General features: G+C 41.7%; 1 protein-coding gene across 2 annotated transcripts in view; it reads left to right on the forward strand.

The window, feature by feature from the left end:
* TRAPPC9 (trafficking protein particle complex 9) overlaps positions 1-13,901 on the forward strand; it is a 469,795-nt gene that overhangs the window by 417,845 nt on the left and 38,049 nt on the right. The window lies entirely within an intron of this gene.

Raw genomic sequence — 13,901 nt, forward strand, 5'->3', positions numbered from 1 at the left:
CACCATGCATTTGCTAAACCATTTGTTTTCCCTAGGCTATTGAAAGTTCGTATCTGCTTGTCCTCATTATATTTTGGCATTGCTTACTACTTACACAGAAATATAACTTCATGCCACTGATTTCTCTTTAATGACCAATAAGCCATGAATCAGCAGCAAGATAAACAAGTTCCAAGAGCATTGCCATGCATTGATATTTATCTTTACAGTGGATGTGAAACAAGATGAATTACAGAAACCCCACCTACACTTGTGACACCTACATATTTCTCAATTGCTCTTATGCCCATGCTATCTGAAAATGGATTTGGTGCTAGAAATGTGCCTTCAGAATATTGATAACAATAAAAAGGCAGCCCACTGAATTACTGTTAAGGTTGTGACTGTAGGAGTTTGTGCATAATTAGCTCACTTGTGGACTATAGGTAGAGATACAGATATTAATCTCCTTTAATTTGAAATGCCTGAAAGTCCAGGCTTTGCCCACTGTCTGTGGAGTGAGATGTACAGTCCCAGGGCAATTATTCCCATCCTGCAAGAGCTGCCTGGGGTAGGTGGAGTGGAAATACATTTGGAAGCATATTTATCTCCATAAACTTAGAGAGGATCTTGCTTTTGCATGGCTGCAGTTTGAGGAGATGAATCCCATTGATGAGAATGGTTATATTAGTTTATATGCCTTTTATGTGGAAGACATTGCAATTGCATTTGTTTTATGGGGCAGGTCTGAGGAAGAAGTTTATTGTACCTGACCAAAGAACCCTCCTGTGTGGAATTGCACACAGAGATTCAGCAGAAATGAAGGGCAGATCATCAACTCTCTTTGTCACAGCCCACTAAGTGTCACTCAACTACAATATTACCAGCCTGAAGACATTAGGGATATATGTTTCAGTCTTCCAGAAATTCAAATGTGGGCTTCAGGCAGAAAAAGAAGCAAGAAAAATCCTGGTGCCCATGCCCACGGGCCATGTTAAATTACTGTGTAGGTGGAGTTCCTTCAGGATATACTATCCTCCCATCTTCCAGAGAAAGTTGAAAAATCCCCAAGCATGGGAGGCACAGTCTGTGCTCCAGCATCATTGTAGATTAAAAATAGCAACAGCTGTCTCACATGATGCTCTCCTGGCCCTCATCCTCCTGGTTTTCATTAAAATGCAGAATTTGTTGCTGCTCAGTGTGACACCCCTTGGAGGAGAGGCTGTGGTTGCTCCGTGTGGCTCACTCTTCCTTCTTGATATTCCCACCGTGGCTTTGCATGGGATGAATAAGTTGGGGGGGCAGTTCAATGGGAATTGTTTGAAGCAAAGGGAAGATTATGATTTTCGGTCAGTAGTCATCTCATTTGGGATTTTTTTCCCCCATAATATATCCATCCTGAAATACTCATCCTGTTGCTAAGAGCACAGTCTATTATCGAGTTCAGTCTCTAGACAAGCAGACACAGTGAATGACTGGCCTGATTCAGCTCTGTTAATTCATTAACTACACATATGTACAGCAGTTGCACAAATATATTATTATTGCAGGTAACACCAGAATTAAGTCTACAAAAAAGCCATCCCACAGTACTTGGAAGGTTCAATCTGTGGATGCTAGCAAGGGCTGGCAGAGGAATTTTCCTGTGAAACTTTTCTTTCTCATCAGAGGGCAGTTAGAGAAATCCAGCTTCTCACAGCTGATTTTCAGCTCTGTGAAAGCATTCATTCTCTTGCGATCTGGATGGACAACAGTTTGAGAGAATGTAAACCATTTCTACACCTGCAGGCTGTTGTGAGAACTGTGAAAATTATTTTCCTTCTCTAAGAATAATATTTGGAAATTACTGCTTAATAATAAGTACTGCTTACTGCTCAACCTATCACCTTGAGAGGTGGTGGGTCAATAGGCTAATCATGTAATTTCTCTTTTGCAAACCATGCTATAAAAGGTATGGGTGATTAAACGAGGTCACTTTGGCCGTATCATCTGACCTGGACTTGTGTCGTGATTTTCAGTGTCTCTCTGGGGATAACAGTGACATCAATCAATCTATGGAATTAATAGATTCCATCAATAGATATTTGAGGTCATATTCTGGAACTTTTAATATCAAGAAAATTCACTCTGGTGAACTTCTGGAAAGTTCAGTCACTTTCTGATATCAGGGTTTTGATCCAATCCCATTTCACAGGGAAAATTATCTTAGATTTAGTTGGCTAGCACAAGTCACACTAAGGATGATGAGGATTAATTGTCTTTGTGCATGAGCTTTTTTTGGTCTGCCAAAGGCCTTTGCAAGACGCATCACATAAGACCAAAAAGAAAAGGAAAAAGCATTAGGAAATCAAAAGAGGAAGGAAAAAAGAGCCCACTATGTGGTGTTTGAGTTTCTCTTTTGTAGCATGATTTATTGGTCTCTCAGTTTTGTTTCAGGCCCCAGCTTGGATGACAGGAGCTTACAGTGAGCCCACATAGGCTGGCTTGACAGAGATGCATATGGGATCTGTAATGTGGAGCAAGCTGGAAGGAAAGGTGGCTGAGACTTCAGGGAAATAAGGCAGCCTTTTTTCTTTCTTCCTCTTTCCTTGTTTCTTTCTCTTCTTCCTTTTGTTTTTATAGGAGTTTGTGCATAACACCATGCATTTGCTAAACCATTTGTTTTCCCTAGGCTATTGAAAGTTCGTATCTGCTTGTCCTCATTATATTTTGGCATTGCTTACTACTTACACAGAAATATAACTTCATGCCACTGATTTCTCTTTAATGACCAATAAGCCATGAATCAGCAGCAAGATAAACAAGTTCCAAGAGCATTGCCATGCATTGATATTTATCTTTACAGTGGATGTGAAACAAGATGAATTACAGAAACCCCACCTACACTTGTGACACCTACATATTTCTCAATTGCTCTTATGCCCATGCTATCTGAAAATGGATTTGGTGCTAGAAATGTGCCTTCAGAATATTGATAACAATAAAAAGGCAGCCCACTGAATTACTGTTAAGGTTGTGACTGTAGGAGTTTGTGCATAATTAGCTCACTTGTGGACTATAGGTAGAGATACAGATATTAATCTCCTTTAATTTGAAATGCCTGAAAGTCCAGGCTTTGCCCACTGTCTGTGGAGTGAGATGTACAGTCCCAGGGCAATTATTCCCATCCTGCAAGAGCTGCCTGGGGTAGGTGGAGTGGAAATACATTTGGAAGCATATTTATCTCCATAAACTTAGAGAGGATCTTGCTTTTGCATGGCTGCAGTTTGAGGAGATGAATCCCATTGATGAGAATGGTTATATTAGTTTATATGCCTTTTATGTGGAAGACATTGCAATTGCATTTGTTTTATGGGGCAGGTCTGAGGAAGAAGTTTATTGTACCTGACCAAAGAACCCTCCTGTGTGGAATTGCACACAGAGATTCAGCAGAAATGAAGGGCAGATCATCAACTCTCTTTGTCACAGCCCACTAAGTGTCACTCAACTACAATATTACCAGCCTGAAGACATTAGGGATATATGTTTCAGTCTTCCAGAAATTCAAATGTGGGCTTCAGGCAGAAAAAGAAGCAAGAAAAATCCTGGTGCCCATGCCCACGGGCCATGTTAAATTACTGTGTAGGTGGAGTTCCTTCAGGATATACTATCCTCCCATCTTCCAGAGAAAGTTGAAAAATCCCCAAGCATGGGAGGCACAGTCTGTGCTCCAGCATCATTGTAGATTAAAAATAGCAACAGCTGTCTCACATGATGCTCTCCTGGCCCTCATCCTCCTGGTTTTCATTAAAATGCAGAATTTGTTGCTGCTCAGTGTGACACCCCTTGGAGGAGAGGCTGTGGTTGCTCCGTGTGGCTCACTCTTCCTTCTTGATATTCCCACCGTGGCTTTGCATGGGATGAATAAGTTGGGGGGGCAGTTCAATGGGAATTGTTTGAAGCAAAGGGAAGATTATGATTTTCGACAGCAAATGAAAGTCTTGGCGTTGTCAGACAATAACTCATCCTCAGCTTTTCTGACAGATTGGCTCAATGATGGCTGATGAGGGCTCTGTAGCCACAGTGGCAGTGAATCTTTCAGAATCGTTGCAAATGAGTTCAACTCCAAATAAAGTGATGGAGAAGACTTTTTTTTTTTTTCAGTGAAACCTCTGTGACTGATGCCACAGACTGGCCTGGCATGACTAAAAATTTGCTCTGTCCATTTTCATTCAATAGTGCCTATTCAGCCTCACAATGTCCCTTTAATGAAACCATTTAGGAAAATGATTCTATTTTGCAGTAATACTGGCAGGCCAGGGAGGTTCATGCTTGTAAAGCAAACTGGCTCACACACTGACCAAATCACTTCTGCAATACACTCTTGGAGAAGGCATTTATCACTAAGTGTTTGTTAGCACAGAGAGAACCCAAGCTGTTTCTAAACCTTTGCAAATCTAATACTGACAAGGCTTGTCCTAGAATATCTTTTTAGGAGGTGAACTCAGGAGCTATTAAGAGGCCAGGGTATTGTTAGCAGAGAGAAGAAAATAAAATACATGCTGAAAAGAGAAAATATGATTAAAGATAATAGTTCTGCTGTAGGGGCCCCTTTAGGCGATCTGGAGAAAATAAGGTTTGTAATGTTCTGCTCCTTCTCTCATAGCCTAGAGAAGTCTTCATGTGCAAAATATTTTTAATCTCGTTTTCTATTCCGAGACTCTGTTTCACAAAGTCATTTTTATGCATCCCAGTATAAACACTGCAGCAGATTTAACAGGGATTTTGTGTCTGTCAAAATTAAGTGCATCAGTCTGTGTGCAAGGCTGGGAAATGTTGGGAGGCAATCATAGTGGAAAACAAACATACAAAAAAGGCAAACATCAAGTAAGGAATAGTTTCATTTCTCAGATAAGTGACTTTATTCCCAAGGCTGACTAGTGATGAAGAGAGAGGTTATTCAGTGGTTATCACAGACAATGGATGATTGGGGCTTTGGGGTTCTTTTTCTTTGCTGACTCATTTTCTGGCCTTTAATGAGTCAAACTCTGTGTCATTGTAGTCTGCAAAAATGGGTGTAATAAGGATGTGTGTCCCAGAAGGATTCTGAGTCTTTATTGACGTGGGTAAAATATTCTGATATTTTTGTTTGAAGATACAAAAATGAAAATAGCATCACTGAGGGAAGCACCAGTGCTTTCCATGTGAACACTTCTGCATGGAACCACACCCTTGTGGACCTAAGTATTTTGGATTTTCTTTGCTTTCCCTTAGTTTTTATACTTCATGGATTATGCAGACAGCTGAATGGTTCCACTACTGCATTCAGCAATTCCACTTGAATCGGACATTTATTTCTTCCCATGTTTCTCTTTCATTCTCCAACAGAAACGCTTTTATATTGAAATTGAAGGTTTATCCTAACTGAGCTTTCTCCTTGACAGTTGCTCTGCTTTTGTATATGTTGCTTGTTAAGTCCCTTTCACATGAAAGTCTGAGACAAAATTCCATTGATTTTCAGTAGGGCAGGATCAAATTCAATATTAAGAAAACTCCATTTCCTGCTAATAATCTATTTTGGTCTCCAGACAATTTGCAGAGTTGTCTTTAAAACAGATGTCTAAATCTGATCGTCTGCTTGTTTTGTTCTCTCTAAATAACCTGCAAAAAATTGCATTTATAAGGCTCAGTCCTGCAGATTTTTATCAGCACTGCTGCTGCTCATTCAAAGGTGACCTTTTTTATAAATCAGGATTTCTTCTTAGAATGAAGACTGGCAGAATCAAGCACTGAAATTTTCACAGCCATTTGTATTTGAGACCAAATTTCATATTAGTCACCTGACTGTGTTTGCTTTGACTGCAACAAAGCCTGGCAAATAGAAAGTAGATGAATTAATAGTGAACTCAACTAAGTCAGGAAAGTTTGAAGAGATGATAAAGGAAAAAAAAAATGTCTTAGGCAAATAGAGCTGATGGCTTCAATGAGAGAGCATTTCTATCCTGTTGGAGGGCACTTGGATTACTTGGTCAGTAATGCTTTGTGCAGCACCAGCCCCATTCTAAGCAATAGTCTCTAAATTGTATTAAATAGGATATAAACAGGATCAACAAATGATTTCCAAATAGGGATTGCATAATTCAAATCAAGGGAAGCATTAAGAAGGAGGAATAGATGCTGTGAAGTGGAGATGTGGTGCAAGTTCCAGGAAAGAGACACTGAAGTGATGAATGTTTCTTGCAGCATCCTTGATGAGATGTTGAGAGGTTCAGGGCTGGGCAAACACAAATCATAGGAGAAAAACTGGCAGAGATGTGGGGCCATATTCAGACTGTTTTTCTACAAGAGCCTATCTTTAGCATCTGAATTTGGGAAAGTGATCAGTGATTCAGGCCACCTACAATCCAGCACTGCCAGACCAGGCTGGCTGTGCTGTCAGTGCAGAAGAGCAGTCATGATACCTAAATTAGCTAGTGGGAGCAGATTATTCTGAATAGAGCCCTGAATTTAGGAATGGAAGGAAGTTCTTGTATGGTTTAACTAAAAAAGGTTGTTGAAACAGCTGGAGACCCAAAAGGATGGAAGTGTGCAGATTGCTTGGCTCCGATTTCGTAATTTAATAGCTGTGGAGGAACATGAAAATGTGGTTAACTTTAAGGTAAAATTTAGTGGAAAAATTATAAGGAGAAAATAGGAAGCAATGGTGCTTTCCCTAGTGCCCATGCATATTTTGGGAAGGATTGAGTCATGCACAATGGGAAAATCCTAAGTGTTCAGTCAGGAACCATAAAACAGAAGTGAAATGAACGGCAGAAAAAAAGTCCTTGTATTGCAAGAGGGATTTTGTTTAGCTGATAATGGTGATGCCAATGAACATATGTAGCAGAGCTCACTTATTCACTGTTGCTCTTTATCTTTTTCATATGGTTGCTTTTTGTCAAGGTGGCTTTGCATTGCTTTGCCTTTTTTAGTTGTATGTTGGTTTTAACTCATTGTCACATTGTAAAATTTTAGCACTAATAATAATTACAGACACGTTTTAATTGTCCCATGTGGGTCCATTATGCTCACTCATCCTTGTTTGGGTTTCTTCCCCCTCCTTTAGTTCGTGTGTTGTTGTTAGAGTTGCGTTCAATAATGTCTAATGAATTTCATGGGTGAATATAAAATATTGTGCAAATAGGAGACAAAGAATAGAGAAAATAGGGATGCTTGAGCTCAGAGGCGTAGCAAAAGCTAAGAAAACTAGAATAAAACATGCATTACACAATTCTCTTGCATATCTCTGACAAAGATGATTTTAGCCTCTTGATTAAAAAAAAAAAAATTGGAAGTTCGTGGGTGGTTTTCTAATGGCTCAGTGGGTTTTAGCTGACTAATACTCTGAGTCTTAAAGAATATGAGCAAAGTACTGTTGTTATCTGTGTTGTGGTTTAACTGTGTAGCACTCCCTCACTCCCCACTCCCCAGGGGGATGGGGAGGAGAGTCGGGAAAGGTAAGATCCGTGGGTTGAGATACAAGCAGTTTAATAATTGAAATAAAGTAAAATATGATAATAACAATAGCAATCCCACCAACAAAACCAGGAATAATTAAAACAGTGAAAAGCAGAGAGAAGAATAAAACCCAGGAAAGACAAGTGATGCACAATACAGACACCCAAATCCAAGGGGGAACCTCGTCAGATTTTTTTTTTGTAGTGGGACCCCTGAGGTCAAGCAGATGAATGCTGTCAGTCTCTGATCCCACACTGGCTCCGAGAGGCACAAAAAGACCTGCCTGGTTTTGAATGGTTCAGTATAACAAGACTTCTGATTTTCCCCACTGTAAATCGAAGGAGTAAGGTGGGTCAGAAAGTTCTGTACACATTCAGCTGTGGGTGGGGAATTTGTGACAGTAGAGATCTGTCTCTGGAATGTGCCTGTGGGCAGACGGTGTCCGCTTAAGTCTTGACCATCGCTCAGAAATTGGACTGAACTTCTTTCAAAAGAGGAAATTAATGAATGGCATTCACCGTGCTGCTGCTCTCTCTTGCCAGGCAGAAGCCAACCTTGTCAAATAGTGAAACAAAAGAAAGATCAAACAGCTCTCTCTCATTTAGGGTTGTTATCAAGACAGGGGTTGCTGCCAAGAAATCCAAAGGACTTTTGGTATTTATTTTACATGGAAGATTTGAGGAGGTTTTGGTGAAAAGTGGTGGTAAGTAAAAGACATTTTATGATGGAGTCAGAGCTCAAAAGACTCACTGGAGTCCTGCATGTCTTCTTTCCCATAGCAGTTGGGCCAGCATCTCTGCCTGGGAGTGTATAATGAACATCCAGTCTCTTTCAAGAAAGCCGAAATTGTCTTTTCTCAGCCCAGTTGTGGTAATGGCTGGTATTTCAGATCATTCATGCACTGTGTGGGTGCACATTGTGTTAATCATTAAGTGTGGAAATGACCAGTTAAATACATGAAGCACTAAGTGTTGCAGCTTCTCTCCTCAATAACTGCTCAACATGGGCAGCTAGATCTGTCCCACTGGACTCTGCCTAACGGTGATGCCTTGAGGTGGCCACTTAAAACACAGAGACTAGACAAAAATAAGAGAATAAAAGTAGGTATTTATTTGAAGGGCCTTCAAAGGTACACCCTGAGCAGTCAAAAGGCTACACCCAAGATGGACCCTGGGTCATGGGTTCTTCACACTTTTGTGAGTTTGGTCCATTTGCATATCAGGGTTAAGTCTCCAGTTATAGCCTTAGTTAATGATGTAATTACCCCAAGTTTGTCTCCCCTCTACACTTTAGTCTGCACATTTTGGGGCCTGGTGTCCTTGAAGAGCAAACTTAGAGAGGTTTGTTATGTCTAACCAGCATGAGAGAACAGTAGCTAACAAGCCACACAAAACTTCAGAGTTACACACTAAGCAGTACAGGATTTGAAAAATATAAAAGTTAAAATCTAAGGCATCAACAGTGCTGCTATTTGTGATGCACAGGAACATCTTTCACTTGACATTTTTATTTGCTAGCTTCGATCTCAGCTTTAACATTTTGGAGAGCCTGACATTGTAACTTTTTTTCTCAACTCAGTCTTTACATGAGGAGAAATACCACCAGGAGGTCATAACTTGCTGTTCCATCTGCTCTGTCCTGCCCTATATCGTCATCTGGATTTGCAAATCAGGTCATGGACATAAATGTTACATGGGAGCCAGAACATAGGAATTACAACAGCAGGTCAGAGCAGTTGTCTGCCCTGTCTGGGATCCTGTCTGGCAGAGTTGGCACCATAGGTTTCAGAAAAAGGAGCCTGCAGGAGAGTAGGACTGTACATGTGTTGGGAAGATGAATGGTGGTTCTGTGCCTTCATATGTCTATGTTCAGGACATCCTGAAGAGGACAGGAATTACCACAGGCACTGGCCCCTGGAACCATTTTGTGGGAGCAAAACAAAAATTAAATGTCTGATCATTTCTGTATGGAAAAAAAGAGAAAAGAGTGTTTGCATTCCTGACTTTCTTTTCTCCTTCAGTCTCCCCAAATGTCTTTTGAATTTTTTCTCCATTTTTAATGCAATTTGATAGAGGTACAGAGCTTAGTGACAATGAAATTCCTGCAAATTTGCGAAATCTGGAAGAGAGGAGACAGACTTGAGGAAATGAGGGAAAGGCACTTAAGAGCAAGTTGCATTTTGGGCAAAAACCTTTGCAAGCACCACCAAGCCCATGTCGTAGAAGCTGAAAATGTCCCTTGGAAGGGGCTGCTGGAAGTCCTCCAGTCCCAAGTGTATTAGGTCAGGTTTTCCTGGAATGAGTCTCAAATATCTCTTAAGGCTGGAAATTTGACCAGGGAGCAGAGATTTGGTCCCTCGATGACCATTTCCAGCACTTCACTACTCTGCAAGTGAAGAATCATTTCCTGATACCCAGTCTGAACCTCCAAATTCTGGTCTTTTGCCCATGACTGAGAAGTCCTTGTCTCCATCATCTTTGCAACTCCCCTTGGAGTAGTGATAGGCTGAGATTACAGTCCCCCTTAGCCTCTGCTTCACAAAAGAAGCTGATGTGGAGTCAATCAACTGCAAGAAAAAGAAGTTGTAGGTAACCAGTACCCTTGGAATTACTTTTTCTTTTCTAAATGTGAAAGACAGAGGGATGAGAATAAGGTATTTCTTCACTTACTGCAAAAATGCATAAATACAGCACTGCAGTGCATTGATCTCTCCTTTTTCCTGTCGTCCTAGAAGAGTAACCACTGCTACAAGAACAACTACAAATGCCTTCTTTCTGGACAAGTGATGTCAGCATTATAGAACAGAAATCCGTCATCTGTCTGCCAACATTATCTATTCCATGGGAAGTTCAGATACTGTTCTCTCTAGTGCAGTTTCAAATCAGCACCTCATTTGCAGAGTTTATGTAATGGCTCATTGATCTACCATAGTGGCCCCTTAATGTTTGGAAGTTTGAGTTTCAGTAGATGGGTTTTAAATAATTGCAACATTGCAAACTTAATTGTTTTGTCATTTCTCCCATCACTTCTAAAAAATCATTAAAGTATTTCCATTTTATTTTTTGCACAGAGATTTGTAACAGCCATTGGTTACGCAGGAAAATAAAGGCACCAAGAAAAATGGATAATGTCAAAGCAATGTAGAAATTTGCAGTATTTCTGATTAAATGTCAATTTGCATTGTTGGGCCAGGGATGGGATAGGATTTAGCAACCCTATTCCACTGCAAGCTAAGAAGGTTCCACTTGATGGCTTTTGTATTGTTTATCCTCAAAGTTGTACTCTCCCCTCTATTTCCAAATAAAAAGGGACGCTTTCAGCAGTAAATTCAGGAGGTGAATGCAGCTAGAAGAGGCAGCCAACAGATGAGCAGTTTCTGTGCTTTCCTTTGAGGTCTCCTGGGAACCTCTAAGGCTGTCAGAGGTCTCCTGGGAACTCCTCAAGGATTTTCAGGGTGCTGGGTTGGGATTTTCAGGGTTGTGAAAGGATAGCTATTAGAGGCCTGTTTTCCAGCAGGCTCTAGCAGTTCTTCCAGCCACTCCTGATCAGAGTGTGCTTCAAGTTTCTTTTTTTCCGGCTGACTCCTGGTCGGGGAAAATCAAGCACCATTTCAGCAGGTGCAATGGAGAGGCCTATATGGCTGCTGGCCTAAAAGCACAGCTCCCATGTGCTGCACCTGGTGCAGAAGTGCTTCAGAAAGAGAGTGACTGGTTCTTCTTCAAGACCCTGAAGCTACAAAAATCTTGAGCTCCCAGCTGTCCTGAAGAATGTGCTGGGAGTCTGTGCTAATCAGATTGGGAAATGAAGATTTCTGTGATGGCAAATGCAGAAATTTGTACCTTCTGGCCTCTGGAGGAAGTCTCCTGCTCCACCTGCAGATCTGCAACTCCAGAACAGCTTCTGGGTGTGGATGAGGGGCTGGGAGCTCTCTCCAGTGCAGCATCTGAGCCAGCTGAGCCTCTGAAGGGGGGCTGATAGCAGCAGGTGACTCCCTCCTGTGGGGATTGTAGTTCCCATCTCTCAGCCTGACCTGCTGTCCTGGGATGTTTTCTGCTGACCAGTGGCTCAGTTCTGAGGTATTGTAGACTAACTGCTGAGGCCTGTCCAGCCACTGGGCTACTGTCCACTTCCAAGTGGGCACCAGTTATCCAGTCAAGGAAACCTGGAGCATATCAGGTATTTCCAGATGGTTTCACAGGTTGTGGTTGAGCATATGTGGCCCAGATTTTTGTTTTCTGTTTTCTCCTTAAGTAAGGCGGACCAAAGGAGAAGTGGACAGATCGTGTAAGTCAGCAGCTGTTGTCAGCAAAGAGGATCTGGCTTTCAAGACTATGGGATCTTCTTTGGAAGTCAAAGATGGCTACAGAGAGACAGGATCTGCCTGGCCAAGTGGGGCAAAAAATAGGAACAGGAATAACAGGTGAGAGCAGTAAGGATCCACAGCAGGTTTTGCACTTTACATGAGAGTGGAGGCAGAATTGATGGAGCTCTGCCTTGAGATGGATGATGGATCAGCTGGGAGCTGCTGGGTCACTCTCAGAGAGCAGAGCAATGCAGCTGGTACAGTGGTGAGTATTTACCACAGACTGACAGTGAAGGAAGAAGGAGATGAGGCCTTCTTTGGACAGTGGGAAGAAGGCACCCCAGAGAAGGGGATTTTATTCATGTGTATAAATATCTGATGGGAGGATGTAGAGACAGAGCCAGATTCTCAGTGGTATCCAGTGAAAGGACAAGAGGTGATGGGCAAGAGTTGAAATTCAGGAAATGCCATTTAAACATCAGAAAACTTTTCAAAAATGAGGGTGTCTGAACGCTGACGCTGGCTGCCCAGAGAGGTTGTGGACTCTCTGTCCTTGCAGTTATTCAAACCTGGGCAAACTGCTCTGGCTGACCCTGCTTTGAGCACAGGTTGGCCTGGATGATGCTCAGAGGTCCCTACCAGCCTCAGTGACTCCACAGCTCTGTGAAAAAACACATTCCTTCTTTTCCTTTATACCACATAGCCATGAGGAGCAAAGCTATGTCATTTCTGGGGATGTGCTTGGAGTTTCCATGAAGAGACAACAAGTGGGAATGGTTTGCAGCACAACTTTCCCAGGGCATATTTTCTTAGAGCAAAACGTAAATTTTCATGAGTGAAATAATCTACTTTGAATCACTTAATTATTGGCAATAAAAGAAACCACAAGACCAACCTGAAAATTACAGGGATAAAAAACTAAGTGCAGGTGTAGACTTCACTGAAGCTTTGTTGAAACTCTGCAGGTATTCCAAGTGTGTTTAAGAATGTCAAATGAATAAATAACAGCTACTGGAGCTATGTACTCTTTTTAACTGCAATTACTGTTACACTGCAATCTGCTTTCTGAAAGTGTTGGAAATCTTCCAGAGACAGAATAGGCCACAGCGTTTTGGTACAGTTGGTAGAGATGAAGTGATGTGATGTCCTTGCAAGGTGGAGGAAGGGAAGCAAGAAGAGAATGACCAGACAGATTCTGGATGGTAAATATCTGGATTTTAGCTCAAACTGGACAAAGGAAAAGACTTCACAGGCTCATAGTCAGACAATAGCTGGTGTTATTCTTAAACCAATACTTTGAAAAGATCTTGAACATCTCTTCTGAATAGAGCAGCATAAAATGAGTAAAAAATTCATGTATTTGAGTAGCAAATTATCTTAAATGTAGGTCATTTTCTAAGTGCTCAAGTCCAGTCATTCATACACTGTATTCAGTTAAACATATTTTAGGATAGGTAGGTTTAACACCTGTGGGAATGTTTTAAAGACCATTCAAGGAACACAGAAAAAGAAGCTGTTTGGTTAAATCAGAAATGGTAGCAAAGGGAAAGTCAGTGTCATGGTAAACCTGGTTAACTGAAGAAAGGCGTGTTTTGGACTGAAGGCAGCCCTGGAAACAAAGTTCCTTTAGAAATTTAGAAAATCAGAAATTCAGAAATTCATCCAACTTACCAGCAGTCAGTCAGAACCATGTTGGATGGTAGATGAGATGGCCAGAGTCTTGACCAGAGCAGCTGTAATAAACAGAAGTGTTTGCCTAGTGCTGCTGAGCTGCCTTGCAGACAAATGGGATCAGTTCTTTCTGGCTGTGCCAGGGGAGGAGGTCCGAGACGTGCCTCTGGGGTGCAGGATCGCCCGTGAGGGAGTGATGTGAAATTGTGTGCTGGGTTTTTCAGGTGCCATTAAGGTCCTGCCAGTTTGAAGCAAAGCTACAGCCACTCACCGAGCGACAGGCCTGGTCTGTTCCCTCTTGCACAAATTCCTGAAGTGTGAATGGTGGCTCATCCCCACAGCCTCCCTCCTTGTATCTCCAATTGCAAGCTCTGGCCAGTGTTGATGTGATGACCAGCAAGGTTTCCTTCTTACCTTGCTTGTTTTTCATTGTCCCATTACTCTGTCACTGACAGAGCCTGACCACTTTCTC

The sequence above is a fragment of the Corvus brachyrhynchos genome, unplaced genomic scaffold, assembly GCF_000691975.1.
Source record: "Corvus brachyrhynchos isolate BGI_N302 unplaced genomic scaffold, ASM69197v1 scaffold89, whole genome shotgun sequence".
Classification (NCBI taxonomy): Eukaryota; Metazoa; Chordata; class Aves; order Passeriformes; family Corvidae; genus Corvus; species Corvus brachyrhynchos.